The 24,601-nt window shown below is 35.8% G+C and overlaps 1 protein-coding gene across 1 annotated transcript in view; it reads left to right on the top strand.

Annotated features, from left to right (window-relative positions):
* Positions 1-24,601, top strand: part of DPH6 (diphthamine biosynthesis 6) — a 192,586-nt gene that overhangs the window by 56,911 nt on the left and 111,074 nt on the right. The window lies entirely within an intron of this gene.

Below are 24,601 nucleotides of genomic sequence, written 5' to 3'. Positions count from 1 at the left end.
AGAGAGAGAAGCTGAGAATGAGTAACTGAAGGTGAGACTTGCAGCATTTTCATCAGATCGCTGTGTCCCAGAGCCTGGGCAGGCCAGCCTGTGCTGCAAGAACAGGCTGCTCCAATAACCATGTTGTTGGTCATTATTATTTAATTCTCAGAACCTCAGCTTCTTCCTTTGTAACCTGAAAAAATAATTCCAACCCTATAGATTTATGCTGAGTTGGAGAAAAGCTCTATAGAGTGCTAAGCACATTAGTCACTCAAGGAGTGTTAATGATCATAGTAACTTTTGATTTCCATGAGTAAAAATACATTTTATATATATCTTATGGATAATATATACATATGTAATACATAATTGTGTTTTCAAAATTGTATCTGTACTTGCATGAGCGTGTACAGACACACACAACATCATACACATATATATACAGCCATTGTACAGTAAAGTAGATCCATTTGAATCTTAAAAAAAAAGGGGGGTACAATATTATGGCAATGGTTAAACAAATTATCCCATTAAAAGAGATATTTTGTGCCATAGTATATCCCAGTAAATATATTTATTTCAGTGCTAAAGCCTTATATATTAACACATAAAGATACATATATTATAACAAGATAGAAAATTACACTTACTTTGACAACATTTATATAAAAACAACTATACGAATTGAGACTAAAAGTGAATATAACAAAATGGAATAATTTCCACTGCATTAATTAGACTGCTAGATTGTAATACTAGACTTGGCATAGTGAAGAAAAAAGTTACAATGTATTAAGAAGTATCTGTTGTTTGGAATTACATAAGAATCATTAAGGATCAGATGTTATTTACTCCCGCAGTAGGATGGCCTATTCCCATTAACAGTGAAGCATGTACTTCCCACTGGCAGCCATTTCTTAACTGTATGTCCTGGGAAGTGGGAGAATATGGGATGGATTAAGGGGAATGAGTAGAAAAGTTCTGCATAACTTGAGCCGTATGTTCTGATAACAACATGACAGCCTGTGCAAAAATCTGTTTCTTATGGCAAAGCAAAGCTAAGTTGCTCAGTCGTGTCTGACTCTTTGCGACCCCATGGACTGTAGCCTACCAGCCTCCTCAATCCACGGAATTTTCCAAGCAAGAATATTGGAGTGGGTTGCCATTTCCTCAGACAAGGAATAAAAGGATTCTCTAATTTTCTCCCAAGAGGTGATTTTATTTTTAAAACTGAGAGTAGGGAGGAAGGGTTGAATGAGGGATAGGGTAGAGAGAAACTAGTATTCATGTAAGCTCATGACTTTGCTGTTAAAAATGAGGGAACTCAAACAGAAAGTTTGTTTTTTTTAAATATTTTATCATTCTAGATATGTTTGTGACAGGCCTCTCTGTGACCTTACAAACATCCAAGAGCATGGTCAGAAAGACATATGATATGGTATTAAGGGCAGGGGCTTTTTAACTTGAGAACTGAAATGAAAGTCGCTGAGTCATGTTCGACTCTTTGCAACCCTGTGGACTATACAGTCCATGGAATTCTCCAGGCCAGAACACTGGAGTGGGTAGCCTTTCCCTTCTCCAAGGGGTCTTCCCAACCCAGGGGTCAAACCTAGGTCTCCCGTATTGCAGGTGGATTCTTTACCAGCTGAGCCACCAGGGAAGCCCCATTAATTAATGTATTTATTTATTTTAAGCCCCTCTAAACTCAGGAGAGAGAAGGCACTAACTCTTAAACAATGATCTTCCATGTGTTGGGTTTAAAGAGTCTTGTATCTGCTCAACCTATAGCAAGTAAAAGAGATAGTTTGCAGAATGATGAACTCATGTTGCATAGGCTTCCTTCTAGTATTGAAAAAAGAATACAGCTCTGTACCAGTCAGCAATAGGCCATTTTAACAGATGGCAAGCTTTTGGTCTGTATTCTTCCACGTGTGTGGTATTTGGTGTTTCTAAACTATTTTATTATTTTTACACTATTGGGTAATGTTAGTAGAATAGTGATTTTTTTTAAAATACCTCGTGCTTTTGAATAAATAGCTTTGGAATGACATTGGTTAATGTTAACTGAAGTTTGAAGACAGTCAGTTTTGTGTCTTGGTTTTATTATTTCTAACTATGATTTTGAGTCATCTTTTTCTCTACATCATATTGAGAATTGATTAAACTTTTCATAGATTGATAAGGTTAGTATTCTTTTTTTCCCTCCCTTCCCACCTTCCCCGCAAGAATATAGCTGCTAAGTCACTTCAGTTGTGTCCGACTCTGTGCGACCCCATAGACAGAAGCCCACCAGGCTCCCCCGTCCCTGGGATTCTCCAGGCAGGAACACTGGAGTGGGTTGCCATTTCCTTCTCCAGAGAATATAAAGAGTGATTTAAAAAGAGGTTTTGAGGTTTTGTTTGTTTTGGTTTTACTATCAATAGTTACCCATGTTATGGAGCTCTGTGTTCTCAACTTCTGACTATGGATATAGTTACGAAAAATTTAGAAGTACCTACCCTTCCCAGTACAAGAAAATTTGCTAAATGAAAAAGGAACACATTTTAGAGCATAGAGTTGATTATACCGCAATTGGAAAACTTTGTATCTTGGTGTCAGTGATGGTTTCCAAAACGTGTAAATATTTGTAAATTCACTCCTGAGCATCAGCAAAAATAAAAACTGCTGTATAAAGGAAAAGTCACTAATATATATTTCTTAACTCCATACTATTTTATTGTCTGATTGTATCAAATTTCTTTTCATTCATTTATTTAACAAATATTCATTGACTACTTGCTGTGTGACAGGCCCTATGCTTACTGTTAGGAGTATAATGGTGAGTATCTGCTTAGCATCTTATAATTGATGTCTATGTTAATTACTAATTAATTACGTAAGTAGTTGTTAGCATCTATAGATATTAATAAAATAAACCGTCTAAAACACAGAATTGGAGCTATAACAAGTTCTACAAAGGAGAAGTATAAGAGGTGGTGATAAGGAATTTAAACTGGTCAAAGGTTATGAAAGGCTTCCTTGAAGTGAAGTTTGAGTGTAAGAAATACTGAACAGTATCTGATTAAGTGCTGACAAGGAAGAGCATTTGCGTTCCACATATGTGCATGAGCAAAGGTCCCTAGCAGGTAGGAGAGAAACCTGGTGAATATTATGAGGCTGAGAGAAAGGTATTACAGCTGCAGTGCTGACAGTGAATGTTGAGAGTGATGTGTGAAGAGGCTGAAGTGGGTAGATTTGGGTAGCAGTTAAGTGGGTGGTTTGTAAGTACTCATCAAGCTGTCCACTTTGATAAACTCTTCTATATATGCATTCTACTTCAATTAAAAAGTTTGATTAAAATTTAGATTTACTTCAGTGACTATTTTAAGGCTCCAAAGAATATTTTAAGGCAAACAAAAGAGCACCCTAGTAATTCTCTTCTATCCACTCCCATTTACTACTCTCTCTTCACTAAAGGTAGCCACTACCCTGGCTTCAGTCACTATGGGTTATTTTTGTCTACTGTTAAACATGAAATAATTAGAATCACAGTATTTATGAGTTTATATCTGCCTTCTATTGATCCCTTTTATGTCTATGAGATACTTCTGTGTTTGCACAAAGCAGTAACTTGTGTACTTTTATTACAGCATAGTAACCAAATTTATAAAAATACTATATTTTGTTTATTCATTCTGCTGTGGATGGTCACTTGAGCACTTTCTAGTTTGGGACTATTACAGGAAATGCTATGACTATTTTGTATATATCTTTTTGGTGTGCTTGTAGACTCATTTCTATTAGAAATGTATATTGGAGTCAGATTGCTAGATTATAGGGTACGCATATGTTCAACTTTAGTAAATATTACTATATAGTTTTCCAGAATGGTTGTGACAATTTATACTCCCACCAGTAATGTATAAGAGGTCCAGTTGCTCTATGTCTTGGTCAGCACATGGCATTACCACTTTAAAAAATATTAGTCATTCTGGTGGCATATAATATTATGCATTATTATTTTAATTTGCATTTCTCTGCTGAGATTGAAACATTTTATATTTTTTTTCTGCCCATTTTAATATTCTTTTTTGGGTAGTGCCCAGCCAAGTCTGTTCACAACTTTTCTCTCTCATATTTGATTCTCTCTCTCTCATATTAATTTAGGAGTTCTTTATGTTTTTGATATAAGTCCTTTGTCAGACAGAGGTTTTATAATACAGATATCTTTTATTCTGTGGTAGAAACGTCTTCTACTCCGCTGCTTAAAAAATTCAGATGATCAGTTTTTCTTTTCTGATTAGATAAGGCATTTCTGTGGGCTTCTGAGGTAGTGCTAGTGGTAAAGAACCTGCCTGCCAGTGCAGGAGATGCAAGAGATGCAGGTTTGATCCCTGGGTAGGGAAGCCCTGCTAGAGGAGGAAATGGCAACCCACTCCAGTTTTCTTGCCTGGAGAATCCTATAGACAGCGGAGCCTCACAGGCTATGGTCCATAGTGTCACAAAGAGTTGGACACAGCTGGAACAACAGCACACGTGCAAGGTGTCTCTGTACCTTGTTAATGGAATCTTTACTTACCCAAAAGTAAGAAAAGTATTCTCCTATACAGTCTTTTAGAAGCTATTATTTACTTACACATTTAGATGTACACTTGAACTTGATTTGAGTATGATGTGAACTAGGAGTAAAGATTCATTTTTTTTTTTGTTGTTCCAAATGGATATCCGTTTATCCCAGTATTGTGTTTTGAAAAGACCTCACTATACCCCATTGTCATCTTTGACACAAAGTAAGTGACCTTATATATGTGGATCTATTTCTGAATTCTCTATTCTATTGGTTCATTTGTTTCTTTTTATGTCATTAGAACACTTTTTAAATTATTGCAAATTTTATACTAATTCTTATATCTGGTAGTGTAATCTCTCCAACGTTTTTCCTTTTTTAAAATTATTATGACTGTTTTTCAGCTACTTTAGATATCAAGTTGCCAGTTTCTACAAAAATAATCTGGAATTTTTAAAATTATTTATTTATTTTTGGCTGTGCTGGGTCTTCATTGCTACTTGGGCTTGTCTCTAGTTTTGGTAAGTGGGGCTACTCTGTTGCTGTGCATGGGCTTCTCATTGGGGTGGCTTCTCTTGTTGCGGAGCACAGGCTTTAGGCATGTGGGCTCAGTAGTTGCAGCTCGGAGACTCTAGAGCGCAGGCTCAGTGGTTGTGACCCATAGGCTTAGTTGCCCCATGGTATGTGGGATCCTTCTGGACCAGGGATTGAACCTGTGTCCACTGCATTGGCAGATGGTTTCTTAACCACTAGACCACCAAGGGAGTCCTCTGCTGGGATTTTGATTGGGATTATACTTAATCTCTGGAGGAGAAAAATCACAACCCACTCCAGTATTCTTACCTGGGGAATTCCATGTACAGAGGAGCCTGGCGGACTACAGTCCATGGGGTCACAAAAGAATCAGACACGACTTAGCAAGTAAACAATACTAGATCTATAAATTAATTTGAAAAGAGCTGGCATCAATACTACATTAATACTATGTCAATTAATGTGAATAGTATTAATATATAGTATTAATATATTCCTCCATATATTTGAGTCTTCTTTAATTCCTCTTAATGTTTTAAAGTTTTCTGTGTAGAAGTCATTTGCAGATCCTTTTAGATTTGTGTTTGAGTATTTTTGATGCTAGTGCCAATGTTTTATTAGTTTGTTAGGGCTGCCACAACAAAGTACCACAGAGTCAATGGCTTACACAATAGAAGTTTGTAGAGGCTAGAAGTCCAAGATCAAGGTGTCAGTATGATTGGTGTCATTCTGAGGCTCTTTCATTAACTTACAGATGACCTTATCCCTATGTCTTCATGTGGTCTTCCCTGTGTCTGTGTATATATCTGTGAGCTAATATAAGGTATAAAACACCTACTCTTCTTATAAAGACATAGTCATAGTGGAGTAAGATCCCCCTGTGTAACCTGATTTTACCATATTCTTTAAAGGATGTCCAAATACTGTCACATTCTAAGGTACTGGGGTTTAGAATTTCAGTATATGAATTTTGTGGAGACACAATTCAGCCCATAACACAGGGTGTCATATTATTTGTTGTTGATTTATAGACATACAATTTTAATTTTGAATATTGACCTTGTATGTATATGGTGATTGATCTTGTTAAACTCACTTATTAATCTAATAGTGTTCTGTTAACTGTTTTGGATTTTGTACATGATTACATCACCTGAGAATAATGGCAGTTTTATTCCTGATCTGACTGAAAGCCTTTAGTATTTCACCATTAAGAAGAAACTTGCTATGGGCTTTTTGTAAACACTTTTATCAAATTACAGTAGCTTTCTTTCTGTTGCTGCTGTGTTTGTTTTTTTGCTTTGTTTGTTTTAATCATGAACTGAGTTTGAAACTCAGACTATATGAAATTGTTATAATGGATACAAGTTGGTTGAATTTATTGGTGGATAATTTTTGATATGAAGAACGATGGAAAAAAGAAATTTCTTGTTCAAAATATGGAGTTTTATTGAAAAAGTTAAAAATTTAACCATCTAATATCTCTAAAGATTCAGATATTTATAATCATCAGCACTTGAATATTCTAACATGATTTTTTTTTAAAATTCTCGCCAGCTAATGTTGTTATCCAGTGTATTTTCAGTTAATAATGGAAATAACTGCTCTGGTTTCTTTGCTTTGGTATTTTGGAGTTTGGTGCTCCAAAACAGTGAGTGTGTGCAAAAGTTAAATTGTGCATTGCACAAATAGCTTTCATTTTGTAGATATCTGGAAATCATTAAAAAGTATGCTATTCAGAAATAGATGGATGACAAAAAATAGTCATGATGGTAATGTTAATAATAATAGTAATTATTAGTAATAATAGCTAAAGATAGTAATAGTAATAATAAGTAAAGGTAATATTTTTTGAGCAATTACAAATTTCTTACTTTTGATCAGACACTGTTCTAAGTTATTTAACTCTCATACAACAATTTCATCCTTCCTTTTTACTATTAAGGAGACTGAGGCACAGGAAGATAAGGAACTTTCTCCAGGCCACAAAGCTACTAAATGATGGAATCATAATTTGAACCCAGGCAATTGGCTCCAAAGCTTTCTTGTGAAGTCTGTGTTATGTTAGGCTGAGATAGAAATCTTTAATTTTTAATATAGAATCTTAAAATAGATGGGTAGGAATACATTTTAATCTCAGACTCAAAAAATACAGCAGAAGCAACAAAAATGTAATTCAAACATCTCACCTGAAATACAAGCGTTCTCCACATTATGGCTTCATTAATTGTCCCTGTATGTGTACTAAGTACATAGTTCCTCTCCCACCTGTTACTATTAAACCATTTGTCTAATTCTCTGCCTAATACTCCTCTTCCTAAACCAAATAACTTCACACATTTTATTTTGACTGCAGGTGAGAGAATGTTGGAAAATCAGCATGACTATATTATTCTTGAATAAAGAACTTAAGTTAGTGGTCTTCCTGAGGTAGGAAGTAGACCCATGTTAAGGATGACACTCAGAATCAGGTAAAAGTAGTTTGTACATTAGAATCTGTTTGTAAAGTTCTGTCTTATATCTAGTAAACCAAAATAGTGGAATTCATTATTCATTTCTTTCTATACCTTTGCCTGATGTTTAGGCATAGTGGCTACAAGCCCAGTCTCTGGAGCATAACTGCACTAGTAGTTATATGTTCTTCAGCAAATTCCGTAATCCCTCTGTACTTCAGCTTTTGTATTAGTGAACTAAAAAATAAAGGAGCATACCTTATGAAGTCATAATGAAGATTGAGTAAGATAATACATGTAAACCCTTAGCAGAGAGCATGCACTTATTTAACACCTCACTGATTGTTAGCATTGCTCTCAGCCTTGAAAATCTCAGTTAGTGGAGGCCAGGAGAGAGAATGCTTAACAAGAAAAATGTTTCTGAATCTTAGGAAATCTTATTCCTATAGATTGCTATTATTGATAAAGGGGGAGGGAAATTTGGTGGGTTACTGTCTAGCATCCACATGGCAAACAATTTCCATTTTTTAGTTGATAAATAATATTCTCATGTCTGAATGAAAAACTTGAATAACATAATGGGTAAATTTAATTATCTTCCTTCATTGGCCTTGTGTTTGATGTTGACCATGCAGTTCAAAGGATTAATTAAAAATGCTCCTGCGAAAGTGATTATAGGACCTTGAAAGAACATATTTTAGGACATTAATGTAAGTAACAGTTTACTTTGTAGAAAAATTTTCTTTATTTAAAAATTCAGTAATTTTACTTTTGACCTCACAAGGTAGTCAGCTCACTTTTGACCTCACAAGTTCGTCAGCTCACTGACTACACAAGGTCATCAGCTCTTATTTACTCTGTGCCAGGCACTGTATATAATATCCATTAATCTTTTCTTCCCTAAGGAAATAGCCTTTTATCTCTCTTCACTGTTCCATTCTTTTATATATATATATGAATATACTCATATACACATATATGTATCTTTAAATTCCCAAAACAAGCTAAGATGGCACAGTGTATTTAAGCAATGTGGATTGCATCAGATATCACATTCTTCCAGATATATTTTCCAAATGGAAAGATGGTTCAACATTTTCTATTATTATTTTAGATGAAATGTTCTGCAATATGTTGTTGACATTGTTCTGAAGTAAATACTGTATGTTCCAGTCTCTCAGGGACCCTCATGGAAATGAGATGCGTGTCCCAGGAGGCTATCTCAGAAATGAAAAATTCTAAATAAAATGGAATAAATGAAGAGACACACAAGAATTTGTTATAAGAAAATATTCTTTTGTATAATCCTGGACCTAAAGAAAATGAAATGTTGGCACAACAGATTGCTATCATTATATGACTCTATGTGGTCACATACTCATAATAATTTGTCTTTTTTTTCCTTTTCTAGTCAAATAGACTGAAGGTATTTTGTTTTACAGTGATGGAGCATAGTTCATTTATTAACAATATTCCACAGTCACTTGATCCACTACAAATCTGTCTTTATAACTGACAATTCAGGCTGCCTTTTTTTCTGGTTTGGGGGGATATGTTTTTCTTTAAGAGAGACTAAGTGGGAGCCAAAGAAATCTCAGACTTTACTTAGCAAAGTGCAAATTAACCCAGGAATTGAGGTGCAATTGAAAAAGGGCCAGTGATCCTAGAGTAGTTTTAGACAGATACAGAGATAAATGTTCAGTCTTCTTTTAGCCTTGGGTGTTCTTTAAGTTTAGGTGCCCCTTCTGCATGAAGAACATTCGCTTCAGGTCTTACAAAACAATTTTTTTTCTTGTCCAAAAGTTTATTGATTACATATTTAAACTGTTCACAATTCAAACCTTTTTCCTGTTATCAGGGCATTTACTACTTCAGAAACACCTCATGATACCCACCCTAATTCCTCTCCTAAGGAGAATCTAGAGTCTCTTTTCTGTTATTCGTGGTTACTGAGTTAATTAGGATATATTTAAATTTCCATCTGGTATTTTCTTTAATCCAACACTAGGGCTTATGTATTTTCAGTTGTTTTTGTTGTTCAGTTGCTCAGTCATGTCCAACTCTTTGCGACCCCATGGACTACAGCATGTCAGGCTTCCTTGTCCTTTGCTATCTCCTGGAGTTTGCTCAAACTCATGTCCATTGGACAGATGATGCCATCCAACCATCTCATCCTCTGTTGCCCCCTTCTCCTCCTTCCCTCAATCCTTCTCAGCATCAGTGTCTTTTCTAGTGAGTTGGCTTTTTGCATTACATAGCCATAATATTGAAACTTCAGCTTCAGCAGCAGTCCATCCAGTGAATATTCAGGGTTGATTTCCTTTAGGATTGACTGATTTGATCTCCATGCTGTCCAAGGGACCCTCAAGAATCTTCTCCAGCACCTCAGTTCTTTGGTAGTCAACTCTCACACCCATACATGACTACTGGAAAAACCATAGTTTTGACTATGTGGACCTTTGTTGGCAAAGTGATGTCTCTACTTTTAAATATGCTGTCTAGGTTTGTCGTAGCTTTTCTTCAAAGGAGCAAATTGTCTTTTAATTTTATAGCTGCATTTTCAATAGTTTTGTCTAATTGTTTACCAAAAATAGTTTATTGCTTTTTGCTGCTTTTTAAAACTAATCATTATTAGGTTTTTAACTCAGAAAAAATATTTAAACACATCTTACAAACCTGTACCCAGATAACTTATGCTAATATTTGAAAAAATAGTGTGTTATTAGATGAATAAAATTGTACATGAAATTATAGAACTTGTCTCCATCCCCACAAAGCAAAACATTTAATGGATTTTATATATTGTACCAAGAAAAATTATTTTTATATTTAATGTTTTATTGTGTAAACAGAAAGGATCTTATTCTATGTACACTATGATATGAACATAAGAAAGATACAGACCCTTGTAAAAGTTTGGTGACTAAGTTTTGGTTGTAATTCTAGTTACTATTTATTAATATGTATCATATTCTTTTTATGATATATTAGTTGGATCTTTTTTAAGCTAGAAAAAATATTACAAACATATGGGAACCTCATGAAACTAGAGCAAAGGATTCAAGTACTTTTAAAACTTATCTATTACTTCTGCTTCTCTTTAAGCATCCACTCTGTTTTCCCTAAAAACACAAGTTTTCTCAGATCGCCAGATTATATAGTAAACAACATGGATGCACATAGTTTTCAAGGTTATAACTATTTTTAAGAGTCTGTCTTAGCCTGATTTGAAAATCTGTTAGTTTCAATTTCAGATTTCTGAGAAGGAGACTATTGCCCAGCTTGGAATATCCACTTTAGACCAATTAATGATTGCCTCAGGGACCAAATCATCTTGTGAATAATAGTTGTGGTTACCACATGAGTGAAGGGTGGACATTTTCCTCAAAAAAGATGCTAGACAGACAACAAAGTATGTATCTACTGTATTCATTGAAATAACAAGGTACGGTGATTTTATAGCTTTCTATAGCTTTTGAGCTGTGGTGTTGGAGAAGACTCTTGAGAGTCCCTTGGACTGCAAGGAGATCCAACCAGTCCATTCTGAAGATCAGCTCTGGGATTTCTTTGGAAGGAATGATGCTAAAGCTGAAACTCCAGTACTTTGGCCACCTGATGCGAAGAGTTGACTCATTGGAAAAGACTCTGATGCTGGGAAGGATTGGGGGCAGGAGGAGAAGGGGACAACAGAGGATGAGATGGCTGGATGGCATCACTGACTCGATGGACGTGAGTCTGTGTGAACTCCAGGAGTTGGTGATAGGCAGGGAGGCCTGGCGTGCTGCAGTTCATGGGGTCGCAAAGAGTCGGACACGACTAAGTGACTGAACTGAACTGAACTGATAGCTTTCTGTTGGAGAAGGCAATGGCACCCCACTCCAGTACTCTTGCCTGGAAAATCCCATGGATGGAGGAGCCTGGTAGACTGTAGTCCATGGGGTCGCTAAGAGTTGGACATGACTGAGTGACTTCACTTTCACTTTTCACTTTCATGCATTGGGAAAGGAAATGGCAACCCACTCCAGTGTTTTTGCCTGGAGAATCCCAGGGATGAGGGAGCCTGGCGGGCTGCCGTCTATGGGGTCGCACAGAGTCGGACATGACTGAAGCAACTTAGTAGCATGGCTTTCTGTCCACAGAGTTGCAGTATCAGTCTTGTATTTTTAGGAAATTTAGAAAACTTCAAAGTCTTGTTATTTCTGAATTAAAATGTCTATGGCCCTCAAGACCAGATTTTTTAATTCCATTTGCCTGATTATAATTTCCTTTCATCATCATTTTTATTTCTTTCATAGCCCATAGAACTTTGTTTTACATAATGTATAGTTTGTTCCTTTTTGTTCCTTTGTAACTAATATTTAACTGCTTTAGTGATTAGTGTTCTGCTACACTCCAGAACCATTTGGGGAGGAATAGTGGGTACTAGGAAGGGCTCTGGACCCACAAGCAGAGATCTGGGTGTGAGTTATGAATTTCTCTCCAACTTGTCATATTATTATAATCTAAAAACTGTCAGTTTCATTACAGGATAGTTGTGAGAAGGGTCAGACAAGATAATATATATGAAATTGCTTCATAAATTCAGAAATATTCTACGCAAACAGTTATTAGACATTTGATTTTGACAGAAAGAAAAGGAAATGTTGCTCTACCAACTGATCGAGACTGATGAAGACGTGATTTGTTCTAACAAGAAGAACAAAAGAGAGTTGAAAAGAACAGCTGGCTACATTTATGATTTGTATAAATGAGAAATTACATTAGCTATTAAAGATTGCTTACATCTAAAAATAATCCATGCTGATCTTTGGAGCAGAGGATGAACCATAGAATAAACTTGTCTTTGTAATGACCTGATCATGTAATGGGGTTGACAAAGGAGAGCAAGACCATTTAGTTATTTTGACATAATAACATATCCTGATACACAGATTGTATAGTAATGATTTAAACATTATTTAGACAACACATAGCAATACAAAAAATCTTAATCCCCTTATCCAAGAATTCCTAATGCTAAACTTTTGATGTGTTTCCCATGTGCTGTTCAATCCCCAGTCTCCTCCCTGCCACCCATGGAACTTTTTGGCTCTACTACTTACTAGCTATGTGAGCTTGGACAAGTTATCTAACTCCATGTGCCTTAGTTTTTTCATCTGAAGATATAGCAATACCTACTACAAAGAACTGTTGTAAAATCTAAATTACACTAATAGATGTTAAATGTTTAGAACAGTGTCTGGTTTGGTGAAGGGCATGACAAACCACTCCATTATTCTTGGCTGGAGAACCCCATGGACAGAGGAGCCTGGTGGGCCACAGTCTATAGCGTTGCAAAGTCAGACATGACTGAAGTGATTTAGCATATATGCTGGTTGGTATTTGGTAAGTAGTCAAAAAATGTTAAATTCATCATCTTATTGTTTTTTCACTTAATGACACTTTCATTATATTGCTACTTCATAGAAACTTCTGTGCTCAGTTGCTCCCAATGGACTTTGTAGCCCGCCAGGCTCCTCTGTCCTTGGGATTTCAGGCAGGAATACTGGAGTGGGTTGTCATTTCCTCCTCCAGGATATCCTCCTAATCTAGGGATCAAACCACATATCCTGTGTCTCCTGCACTGCAGGCAGATTCTTTACCTGCTGAGCCATCAGGGAAGCCACAGAAACTTCTGAAATTTTGTTAAACATAAGAAACATTTACTTAAATTTACTTTCTGCAAATTATACTTTCTCTTCTTGAACTTTTTATTAGGAAAAATTTCAAACATACACAAAAGTGGGAGGAATATATAACTAACCCAGTTAACCATCTCCTGTTGGGTTTGGCAGCCTCAAAAGCAAGAGAGTTCCAGAAAAACATCTACTTCTGCTTTATTGACTATGCCAAAACCTTTGACTGTGTGGATCACAATAAACTGTGGAAAATTCTAAAAGAGATGGGAATACCAGGCCACCTGACCTGCCTCTTGAGAAATCTGTATGCAGGCCAGAAAGCAACAGTTAGAACTGGACATGGAACAACAGACTGGTTCCAAATAGGAAAAGGAGTACATCAGGGCTGCATATTGTCACCTTGCTTATTTAACTTATATGCAGAGTACATCATGAGAAACGCTGGACTGGAAGAAGCACAAGCTGGAATCAAGATTGCTGGGAGAAATATCAATAACCTCAGATATGCAGATGACACCACCCTTATGGCAGAAAGTGAAGAGGAACTAAAAAGCCTCTTGATGAAAGTGAAAGAGTAGAGTGAAAAAATTGGCGTAAATCTCAACATTCAGAAAACAAAGATCATGGCATCTGGTCCCATCACTTCATGGGAAATAGATGGAGAAACAGTGGAAACAGTGTCAGACTTTATTTTGGGGGGCTCCAAAATCACTGCAGATGGTGATTGCAGCCTTGAAATTAATAGGCACTTACTCCTTGGAAGAAAAGTTATGAGCAATCTAGATAGCATATTCAAAAGCAGAGACATTACTTTGCCGACTAAGGTCCATCTAGTCAAGGCTATGGTTTTTCCAGTAGTCATGTATGGATGTGAAAGTTGGACTGTGAAGAAGGCTGAGCGCTGAAGAATTGGTGCTTTTGAACTGTGGTGTTGGAGAAGACTCTTGAGAGTCCCTTGGACTGCAAGGAGATCCAACCAGTCCATTTTGAAGGAGATCAACCCTGGGATTTCTTTGGAAGGAATGATGCTAAAGCTGAAACTCCAGTACTTTGGCCACCTGATGTGAAGTGTCGACTCATTGGAAAAGACTCTGATGCTGGGAAGGATTGGGGGCAGGAGGAGAAGGGGATGACCGAGGATGAGATGGCTGGATGGCATCAATGACTCGATGGACGTGAGTCTGAGTGAACTCCAGGAGTTGGTGATGGACAGGGAGGCCTGGCGTGCTGCAGTTCATGGGGTCGCAAAGAGTCAGACACGACTGAGCGACTGAACTGAAGATCATCCTCAATAATCTTTGTTTTCTGGTGTTCCTGCCCTTTTGTAAACTTCTCCTTTTGCATGCAATCTGGACCTAAAGACTTACTTTTACCAACAGAATACAGCAAAAGTGATAGGATGTTACTCCAAGAGGAGGTTACAAAGAGACTTTGTTATTTGGTGTCCTTCCTTTCCTGCTGTCTTACTCAGTCACTCTGAGAGAAAGTTGGCTGCCATGTCTGAGCTGCCCCATGAAGGTTACGTAGTAACAAACTGGGGGAGGCCTCTTGTTAACAGCCAGTGAGAAACTAACACCCTGAGTCCAGCAGTTCACAAAGAACTGAATTTTGCCACAATGGTATAAATAAGTTTGAAAGCAGATCTTTCCCCATTTGAGTCTTCAGTTCAGTTCAGTCACTCAGTCGTATCTGACTCTTTGAAACCCCATGGACTGCAGCACGCCAGGCTTCCCTGTCCATTGCCAACTGCTGAAGCTTACTCAAACTCATGTCCAGTCTTCAGATGACATCATATCCCTGGCTGACAGAATGACCATGTCAAAATTCAGTTGGCCATAAATGTGAAGGTTTACTTCTAGACTCTTAAATTCTATTTCATTGACCTATATGCCTATTCTTACTTCAGTACCATTATATTGATTATTTGGTTTTATAGTAAATTTAGAATGTTTAATAATTCAGGTGCTGCTCTCTCTTTTGTCCTATCCACATAGGCTTACTATTGTCAGGAATGTATAGCTAGCTTGGGTCCTCTCTGTGTGTCTTACATATATGTGTGTTCAGTTCAGTTCAGTCTCTCAGTCGTGTCCGACTCTTTGTGACCCCATGAACCGCAGCACGCCAGGCCTCCCTGTCCATCACCAACTCCCAGAGTCAACACAAATCCATGTCCATTGAATCGGTGATGCCATCCAACCATCTCATCCTCTGTCATCCCCTTCTCCTCCTGCCCTCAATCTTTCCCAGCATCAGGGTCTTTTCCAACGAGTCAGCTCTTCACATCAGGTGGCCAAAGTATTAGAGTTTCATCTTCAACATCAGTCCTTCCAATGAAAGGACTTTAGATCCTTTAGAATGGACTGGTTGGATCTCCTTGCAGTCCAAGAGACTCTCAAGAGTCTTCTCTAACACTGCAGTTGAAAAGCATCAATTTTTCTGTGCTCAGCTTTCTTTATAGTCCAACTCCCACATCCATACATGACCACTGGAAAAACCATAGCCTTGACTAGATGGACCTTTGTTGACAAAGTGATGTCTCTGCTTTCTAATATGCTGTCTAGGTTGGTCATGACTTTCCTTCCAAGGAGTAAGTGTCTTTTAATTTCATGGCTGCAATCACCATCAGCAGTGATCTTGGAGCCCAGGAAAATAAAGTCAGCCACTGTTACCACTGTTTCCCCATCTATTTGCCATGAAGTGATGGGACCAGATGCCATGATCTTCATTTTCTGAATGTTGAGATTTAAGCCAACTTTTTCACTCTCCTCTTTCACTTTCATCAAGAGGCTCTTTAGTTCTTCTTCACTTTCTGCCATAAGGGTGGTGTCATCTGCATATCTGAGGTTATTGGTATTTCTCCCAGCAATCTTGATTCCAGCTTGTGCTTCTTCCAGCCCAGCGTTTCTCATGATGTACTCTGCACATAAGTTAAATAAGCAGGGTGACTATATACAGCCTTGATGTACTCATTTTCCTATTTGGAACCAGTCTGTTGTTCCATGTCCAGTTCTAACTGTTGCTTCCTGATCTGCATACGGGTTTCTCAAGAGGCAGGTCAAGTGGTCTGGTATTCCCATCTCTTTCAGAATTTTCCACAGTTTATTGTGATCCCCACAGTCAAAGGCTTTGGCATAGTCAATAAAGCAGAAGTAGATGTTTTCCTGGAACTCTTTTGCTTTTTCGATGATCCAGTGGATGTTGGCAATTTGATATTTGGTTCCTCTGCCTTTTCTAAAACCAGCTTGAACATCTGGAAGTTCATGGTTCACATATTGCTTAAGCCTGACTTGGAGAATTTTGAGCATTACTTTACTAGTGTGTGAGATGAGTGCAATTGTGTAGTAGTTTGAACATTCTTTTTTTTAATATAAATTTATTTATTTTAATTGGATGCTAATTACAATATTATATTGGTTTTGCCATACATAAACATGAATCTGCCATGGGTGTACACGTGTTCCCCATCCTGAACACCCCTCCCACCTCCCTCCTCATACCATCCCTCTGGGTCATCCCAGTGTACCAGCCGCAAGCATCCTGTATCATGCATTGAACCTGGACTGGCGATTAGTTTCATGAACATTCTTTGGCATTGCCTTTCTTTGGGATTGGAATGAAACTGACCTTTTTGGGTCCTGTGGCCACTGCTGAGTTTTCCAGATTTGCTGGTATATTGAGTGTAGCACTTTCACAGCATCATCTTTCAGGATTTGAAATAGCTCAACTGGAATTCCATCACCTCCACTAGCTTTTTTCATAGTGATGCTTCTAAGGCCCACTTGACTTCACATTTCAAGATGTCTGGCTCTAGATGAGTGATCACACCATTGTGATTATCTGGGTCATGAAGATCTTTTTGTACAGTTCTTCTGTGTATTCTTGCCACCTCTTCTTAATATCTTCTGCTTCTGTTAGGTCCATACCATTTCTGTCCTTTATCAAGCCCATCTTTACATGAAATGTTCCCTTGGTATCTCTAATTTTCTTGAAGAGATCTCTAGTCTTTGCCTTTCTATATGTGTAAAATTTACTAATTTGTTCTATTTTGCTCTATTTTCTGGGTCTCACTGTTAAATATCTGGCTAATCTAAAGGTCCATTGCTTAATCCAACCAGGGTTATAACCTCAGGCCGTGAGTCACTGGTCTTCTCACTTCGTTTGTCAAGGAGATCACAGTTACTGAGAATGCTACTGGGTGTGGCATTTTTAGTAACAACTGACATTGAGACATTTGACAATGAGACATTTTTCCATGTCTCATTCCAAATCGAGTCAGCCTCCTCTAGCAATAAAACTGCTGTTTTTCACAGCTTCCCCGGCCTTGATATGAGAGCCGCTCCAGGCAAGAATGCCACAGACTCCCAAAGTTCAGTAGTTTTTCATGTATAACCACTTCTTAATTTAGTATATACCTTTGATCAATTTCCAGAGCCCTGAGATACTTGTTTCTGACAGTTTGTCAAGAAACTGTTTATGGACAAAATTTGCTGGTAGTAAAATCTCCATGCCTTATTTTCTCTTTTTGAAACTTGTTGTTGTTGTTGTTGTTTTCTTTTCCAAAATTTTAAACATTTAACAATACAGTAAAGTAATATAAAGTAATAAATATGCTGGTACCTAGTAGAGACTTCAACAACAATTAAACCATAACCTATCTTATTTCATGTATACACCCACTTACCTCCCTCCATTATTATTTTAAAGCAAACACCTGATATCATGTATAATTTGCAAATATTTTAACATCTATCTCTAAGAGATAAGATTTTTTTTAAGTATAATTATATCCCATAACCACAGATTAAAATAATTCATAAAAATTTCTTAGCTTATTGTACATCCCAGTCAGTGTTCAAATTTTCAGTTGTTTTATAATCTCTTACATTGTTTTTTGTGTTTTGTTTAAATCAGGATCCAAGTAAGTTTTATGGATTGTAATTGGCTGGTATATCTTTTAAATCCCTTGTACATAATCTATGTTTTGTCTCTCTTTAAACTTCTTCATTGAATAAACTAGGACGCTTGTCCAGAAGGGTTTACTACAGACTGACAAAAACCCCACAGTGTAGTACAGTATATTTCTTTGTTCTAATTTCCTACCAATTCATCATTGGATCTAAAGCTTTGCTGTCTAGTTTGATAGCCATGAGATACATGCCATTGAATAAATTAACATTTTAATCAATTATAACCAGGTAAAATTTAAAAATTACTACCTCAGTGTCAGTAGGCACATTTCAGATGCTCAGTAGCCACATGTGGGTCATAGTTTCCATATTGGATGGTACAGATAGAACATTTCCATCACTGCTGAAAGCTCAATGAAAATCACTAATCTAGAAGTTTCATTAAATTCAGGTTTGCATTTTTTTTAAGACTACTTCACAAATGATTTTATGTTCTTTCAATAGGAGGCATAACATCTAATTCTCTTTTTTATGATGTTAGCAGCTGCCAATGATTGTTTTGTAGATTTATTATTTAAAAGGAGGTTGCAAAATGGTGATATTAATGATTCCACTGTTTGCGCTTCATTTATTAGTTGGAACAGTCTATTGAAAAAAGATTTCTCTTCACCTTTATTTGCTTACTTAGCAGCTACCTAAGGCTTCCCTGGTGGCTCAGCAGTAAAGTATCCACCTACAGTACAGGGCATGCAAGAGACCCAGGCTTGATCCCTGGATCAGGAAGATCCCCTCAACTAAGAAATGGCAACCTGCTCCAGTGTTCTTGCCTGGAAAATTCCATGGGCAAAGGAGCCTGGTGGGCTACAGTCCATGCGGTTATAAAGAGCTGGACATGACTGTGTGACTGAGCATATATAGAAGCTACCCAGTAATATATAAGAAAGACAGGACAAATTGTTAATTATTAACTTACTTGAAAATAATATTTTCTTAAAGATAATACCCAACCTAAATATAAGGTGATTTAATTTTTCTTGTTAAATTATTTTAATGGAATTCTCAGGTTAAATATTAACATTCTATATATAAAATATTATAATGCTTCTTTTAAACATTTTATTTAAGAATAGAAACATAAAACTACTATAGGTTTTACAGGCATTGTATGCAAAGTCCCACAGTTGTATTTGATATTTTTGTAATTGGTATCGGATAGAAACTTACATAGCTTTTAGACTCAATTTGTTGTGGTTGTTCACTGTCACCTCATCACTGCAAAGTAATTTTAGTATATTAAATTTGGGGAAACTTGTTTATATCAAATTCAGTTTCGACATGACTTAAATATAAGTCATCCTCAGGTCTGTAATGGAGGTCATCCTTATATATAGGATTTCCTGAAGGAAATGTCTACAGGCAAATGCTGTGTAAATATTTGAGCTTTACAAGTAAAGAAACCACAAAATTCATACATATTTCACTGCAGAAAGCATCTACCTAATATTAGCATTTCTTTAGCTAATATTGTTATGAAGTTTTCTAATTGACTTGAACTCATCTCAGAAGCAAAATTGGATTGTTACTATAATTTTTTAATTCAAGATTAATTTTTATTTTGTTTTCATCAAAATTAATGTGTCATATTTATATCTTACATATTTACCTCAAGTTTATATCAGTAATCACACACCCAAATAAATTTTGTTATTAAAGTAATTTTTTAAAGAGTGACATTTTCACTGTTCAGGAAAATGCATTTAAAAATATAGAAGATAGTATTTAGAACAGTAATAAAAACATTATTTTAATAAATGACATTATTAAAATTGTCCTTGCAGTTACTTTTTGAGGATGGACCCAGTGTTGTAATTATAGTCTCAACTAAAACTTTAGATAATTTTCTTTTCAATTAGAAGTTTTAATACTTATGAATCATTATGCTTTTTATTTAAACAAGCTGTTAAGTAATACTCTTGTGTGGATTTGAAGTTGTGGAGCGTTCAGAAGGACAGTGTTGTGACCGTTAAAGTGAGACATACAGAGGTCAGGGAGCATGCATCAAAAAACTGTGATATGAGAGGAGACCAAAAAGCCCTGGGGATTGCTGGAAGCTGCTAAACTAAATCACCTCTTGGTAATTGGTTTGAATTTCATCCTGTAACCCTAAGATAATTTTTCAACTGCTCTTTGGTGAACTCCAAAATGTGTAGACATCTTGGAGAAGCTTTAACTTGGTTATAAGCAATGTTAGTCCTTGATGGACGCCCATCATCCAAGTGTTTCCTGAAAGGTATACAATGCTGCTTGTAGCAGTTAGGAAAGCAGAACCATTTCCTCTGCACTTCAGGTAATTCTTGACAAAAACAGTGATTTCAGAGGGTCTGTATTAAGCTTTTTTAATGTATTGAGAAATACAACTTTATGTTACATTGATCCTCTATCCATATGTGGGTAGTATTGGGCCTCTGATACTTTGGAGAAGGAAATGGCAACCCACTCCAGTATTCTTGCCTGGAGAATCCCAGAGACGAGAGAGCCGGGTGGGCTGCCATCTCTGGGGTAGCTAAATATCTCTCTGATACTTAGTGGCTTATATTTGTGTAGAATCAGCTCAGTTCTCATCCTGTCAATGGTCTATTTAACTGAAAAGTTGCATTTGATAAAAAGAATATGAGAATTTTCTTGATGTTGAATATATTATCTGATCATAGTAGAAGAGAAGAATAAAGATGATGGAGTATTAATTTGAAATTTTCCTAGTCAGAGGGTTTAGGACTCATGCTCTGATTTATAAATGGATTTTTCATAACGATTGCCTATTATGTCTTTCGAAGATAATTTTCCATTCTTTACAGATTTAGTTTCTTCTTGCACTTATTACTGATATATCCGTTTATAAGATAGCCCTCTTCTCTAGTTAAAACAATCTTAATTAGGAATCTGAGAATGCTCTGAAAATCATAATATGCTCTTTCACTTTAAAGGTTTGCCATAATTGTAGGAGCTTTTAAATTCTCTTATTAATAATCAGGCCCTGATGATATGTATTATTTTAATTGGTAATATTGCAAATGACTGTTGGTTCTCATTGTTACAGGTTAAAAATTGATTTTTTTTTTTTATCACTAAGACACTGGAGAAACCCCCCTCCTTAATTAATTTAGGATCTTTCTGTAGTTTAATATACTTTAGATTTTTTTTAAAAATTGGTGAAAGGATATCATTTTAATGAATTATGTGAATGAATGATCTGGAATTCATATACACCTTCCCTTAACCATTAAATATTTGGTCTACTTGGTGTAATTCAAGTTTCCTAAAAGTAGTATTAATAAGTACTTTTTCAATAAAATCTCTCAGAATCTAGTTTTAAGAATTCCATTTCCTGAATCCACTGCATATTTTTACTACCTTTATGTGGTTTTGTTTATATTTAAGTTTGCACACGTGTGTGTGTGTGTGTGTGTGTGTGTGTGTGTGTATAGATAAAATACCCCTGGTCTTTTCTTTAAATTTTTTTTTTCTTAAAAAATTTAGAGGTAATTCGAATGTTGACTATAACATTTCTTCCCAGACAGACATTGTTACAATGGTAAGCAGTTCTGTTTACTTATAGGCTTATCAGTAACCTTTACACATAATGTGATATTGTCTGAATGTCTTATTTTGTTCAGCTTTCCCTGGCACTGATGAAGCCTAAGGCTGCTATTTCTTTCAGTTACTGATAATTTTTTATCTGATTAACTGACACATTTAGTTGAAATCAGACGCAGCCCTTAGGCTGGGCATGGATTTAATTTAAAAAGTATCAAAGGTTTGCTCTGTGTGCTATTTAATCATCATGTTTATCAGGCAAAGAAAAATTACTGGAAGGACCATAGGGAGAGGGTTATCTTAAGGAGCAGTAGCTTGGGAAATTGATAATAGCTACAAGGTAATTTACTGCTAAGTTTTACATTCATTAATATAACATTTCCCGCTAATAATTACAGTGCATGTAATATACTAATTAAATTGAAAGCATTATCACTAATTTTCTTTTTGCTGAACCCTAAGATGGCTAGATAAGAAGTGAGAATGTGAAATTGAAGAAAACCCATGTAGTCACACACTAATTTAAACAATTGGTTAGTTGGCCAGTTAAAACATTTTGGAGATAGACAATGAAACTACTGTGGATGTTCAGAAAACTCATTTTAGGTTGTGACAAGAAAATGAAATTTCTAAATGAATGAAATCATTATGTACTGTAAGTTTATAAAATATTGCACTGGTCTAACCTGTAAAAGTAATACATTACCGGGAACTAATGCATCACTACCGTCCATGTGTATGATGGCACTACTCGAATGAATGAATATGCTGGATTGATGGAATACACTGATGGTATGGAGCTTTTGCAGTGCCTTTGTTTGTTATATAGCTCTTAACACTTCATAAAATGATTCATTTTTTACTTGGAAAAGTATTACATAATGTATAGCAAAGTACAGTAACTCCATGTTAATATTTAAGAGAAAATCTACCCCCACCTAAATATCCCTTAACAAAACAAAACAAAAAAACTAAAATAAGATTTAAATTTTTATGTAATTTAGACAATAAATGTTATACTTTGATATATAGTTATTGTATAATTGTACATTTTAATCTAGTAGTAAGCCTCCAGGGTTTTTTTCCCACTTTCATTAATTATATGCACAGAGTATAATAAAAATGAAAATAGCCTAATAGTTTCAGCTTGTATGAAAAGTAAAACCTATAGGTAAGAAGTCTTATATTTGTAGATATAATATTGTGCTACCTCTAAATATCTTTTGTCACAAATCTCAAATGTATTTGTTTTTATTTGGTTTGGTTTGGTTTTTGAGTCTCATGTTGTGATTGTTTTTATAACAGAAAAGTTTAGTAGTTTCCATAGAAGGAAGATGTTATAAAAAATGAAAAGCTTTGTTGACTCTAAATCTGCATAGTCTTTTGCTACCTATATTTCTAGATTATTTTTCTTAACACTTGATGTTAACTATTCTATAGTGAATACTCTGAAGGATAAATAATGCATTAGGATTTCTCTATAATATACATTGTTACTAGTAAGTGGAACTCAGTCTAAAGTCAGTCTCTCTTGTATCTAGTCAATCACAGGACCTTGTTTTAAAGAGGTTTCACCTCTAAATAATACCATAGGAAAGAACTTGACGACTTTATAATTACAGAGTTTTGTTTATTTTTATTTTATGTTGGGATATGGTTAATTTACAGTGTTGTGTTTGTTTCAAGTTTACAGCAGAGTGATTGTTATGCATGTACATATATCCATTCTTTTTCAGATCTTTTCCCATGTAAGTTATTATAGAATATAGAATAGAGTTCCCTGTGCTATACAGTAGGCCCTTGTTCATTATCTATTTTATGTATAGTATTGTGCATATATTAATTTCAAACTGCTAATTTATCCCTCCCTCCACATCTCACCTTTGATAACCATAAATTTGTTTTCAAAGTCTGTGAAGTCTGTCTCTGTTCTGTGAGTAAGTCCATTTGCATCATTTTCGATTCCACATATAAGTGATATCATATGATATTTGTCTTTCTCTGACTTCAGTTAGTATGATAATTTCTAGGTCTACCCATGTTGCTGCAGATGCCACTATTTCATTCTTTTTATGGCTGAGTAGTATACCATTATATATATTTGCCTCACCTTCTTTATTCATTCATCTGTCAATGGACATTTAGTCTGCCTCCATGTCTTGGCTATTGAAAATAGTGCTTCATTGAACAATGAGATGCATTTATCTTTTTGAATTATGGTTTTCTGTTTAATAAATGCTCAGGAGTAGGATTCTTGGGTCATATGGTATTGGGTTGGGCAAAAAGTTTGCTAGTGTTTTTCTGTAAGATGTTAGAGCTTGTTAAAGCTAAACAAGCCTTTTGGGCAACACAGTAGTTCTGGTTTTAGTTTTTTCAAGAAAAAACTTCATACTTCCTTCATATTGTTCTCTGTAGTGGTTGTGCTAATTTATATTCCTACCAACAGTGTAGGAAGGTTCCCTTTTCTCCACATCACCTCCAGCATTTATTTTGGTAGACTTCTTGATGATTTGCATTTCCCTAATAATTAGCCATGTTGAGGATCTTTTTATGTTCCTCTTAGCCATTTCTATGACTTCTTTGGAGAAATGTCTGTTTAGGTTTCCTGCCCAGTTTTTGATTTTTTTTTTAAAATTGAGCTGCATGAGCTGTTTGTATATTTTGGAGATTAATTCCTTGTTGACGATTTCCTTTGCAAATATTTTCTCCCATCCTGTGAGTTGTCTTTTCATTTTGTTTATGATTTCCTTTCTTGTGCAAAAGCTTTTAAGTGTAGTTAGGTCTCATTTGTTTATTTTTATTGTCATTACTCTAGGAGGTAGATCCAAAAAGCTATTGGTGTGATTTATTTCAAAACATGTTCTGCCAGTTTTCCTCTAAGAGTTTTATAGTATCTGGTCTTACCTT

Source organism: Ovis aries, chromosome 7 (assembly GCF_016772045.2).
Source record: "Ovis aries strain OAR_USU_Benz2616 breed Rambouillet chromosome 7, ARS-UI_Ramb_v3.0, whole genome shotgun sequence".
NCBI lineage: Eukaryota > Metazoa > Chordata > Mammalia > Artiodactyla > Bovidae > Ovis > Ovis aries.
This window is presented reverse-complemented; position numbering and strand designations above follow the sequence as displayed.